The following is a 1,375-nucleotide window of genomic DNA, read 5'->3' as shown; positions in this document are numbered from 1 at the left end:
AAGCTAAAGTGGCGCACAAAATAACTGCATAAATCAATAATCTTCCTGTATCCTTTGCGGAGTGAGCAAACCTGCTCCTGCTCCTCATACCCGACTAGAGCCTAATGCTGCTGTAAGCCACTTGCCAGGATTGAACTGACGACCTTCTGCTTACGAAGCAGACGCTCTACCACTAAGCTAAAGTGGCACACACAGTAACTATATGAATCAATAATTTTCCTGTCCCCTTCACAGAATGGGCCATCCTGCTCCTGCTTCTCGTACCAGACCAGAAATTTATGGTGCTATAAGCCACTTGTCAGGATTGGACTGACGACCTTCTGCTCACAGAGCCGACGCTCTGCCACTAAGCTAAAGTGACGCAGAGAATAAGTACATAAATCAACAATCTTTCTGTATCCTTTGCGGAGTGAGCAAACCTGCTCCTGCTCCTCATACCCGACTAGAGCCTAAAGCTGCTGTAAGCCCGTTGCCAGGATTAAACTGACGACCTTCTGCTTACGAAGCAGACGCTCTACCACTAAGCTAAAGTGACGCACAGATTAAGTATATGAATCAATAATTTTCCTGTCCCGTTCACAGAATGGGCCATCCTGCTCCTGGTTCTCGTACCAGACCAGAAATTTATAGTGCTATAAGCCACTTGCCAGGATTGAGCTGACGACCTTCTGCTTACAAAGCAAACGCTCTGCCACTAAGCTAAAGTGACGCAGAGAATAAGTACATAAATCAATAATCTTTCTGTATCCTTTGCGGAGTGAGCAAACCTACTCCTGCTCCTCATACCCGACTAGAGCCTAATGCTGCTGTAAGCCCGTTGCCAGGATTAAACTGACGACCTTCTGCTTACGAAGCAGACGCTCTACCACTAAGCTAAAGTGACGCACAGATTAAGTATATGAATCAATAATTTTCCTGTCCCGTTCACAGAATGGGCCATCCTGCTCCTGGTTCTCGTACCAGACCAGAAATTTATGGTGCTATAAGCCACTTGCCAGGATTGAACTGACGACCTTCTGCTTACGAAGCAGACGCTCTACCACTAAGCTAAAGTAGCGCACAGATTAGGTATATGAATCAATAATTTTCCTGTCCCGTTCACAGAATGGGCCATCCTGCTCCTGGTTCTCGTACCAGACCAAAAATTTATGGTGCTATAAGCCACTTGCCAGGATTGAACAGACGACCTTCTGCTTTCAAAGCAGACGCTCTGCCGCTAAGCTAAAGTGGCGCACAGAATAAGTACATAAATCAATAATCTTTCTGTATCCTTTGCGGAGTGAGCTGACATGCTCCTGCTTCCCGTATCAGACCAGAGCCTAATGCTGCTGTAAGCCACTTGCCAGGATTGAACTGACGACCTTCTGCTTACGAA

General features: G+C 46.3%; 7 non-coding genes across 7 annotated transcripts; all 7 read right to left on the bottom strand.

Moving 5' to 3' along the window:
* Nucleotides 1-115: 115 nt before the first annotated feature.
* On the bottom strand, nucleotides 116-187 carry Pmar_PMAR016279. The gene has a single exon. It is a non-coding gene; the product is annotated as a tRNA-Thr (tRNA).
* A 102-nt stretch (nucleotides 188-289) lies between these two features.
* Nucleotides 290-361, bottom strand: Pmar_PMAR016278. The gene has a single exon. It is a non-coding gene; the product is annotated as a tRNA-Thr (tRNA).
* Nucleotides 362-463: 102 nt separating this feature from the next.
* On the bottom strand, nucleotides 464-535 carry Pmar_PMAR016277. Its single transcript has one exon. It is a non-coding gene; the product is annotated as a tRNA-Thr (tRNA).
* Nucleotides 536-637: 102 nt separating this feature from the next.
* Nucleotides 638-709, bottom strand: Pmar_PMAR016276. Its single transcript has one exon. It is a non-coding gene; the product is annotated as a tRNA-Thr (tRNA).
* A 102-nt stretch (nucleotides 710-811) lies between these two features.
* Nucleotides 812-883, bottom strand: Pmar_PMAR016275. The gene has a single exon. It is a non-coding gene; the product is annotated as a tRNA-Thr (tRNA).
* A 102-nt stretch (nucleotides 884-985) lies between these two features.
* On the bottom strand, nucleotides 986-1,057 carry Pmar_PMAR016274. The gene has a single exon. It is a non-coding gene; the product is annotated as a tRNA-Thr (tRNA).
* Nucleotides 1,058-1,159: 102 nt separating this feature from the next.
* Nucleotides 1,160-1,231, bottom strand: Pmar_PMAR016273. The gene has a single exon. It is a non-coding gene; the product is annotated as a tRNA-Ser (tRNA).
* Nucleotides 1,232-1,375: the final 144 nt, after the last annotated feature.

This window comes from Perkinsus marinus (genome assembly GCF_000006405.1).
Source record: "Perkinsus marinus ATCC 50983 genomic scaffold scf_1104296952768, whole genome shotgun sequence".
NCBI classification, from domain to species: Eukaryota; Perkinsozoa; order Perkinsida; family Perkinsidae; genus Perkinsus; species Perkinsus marinus.
This window is presented reverse-complemented; position numbering and strand designations above follow the sequence as displayed.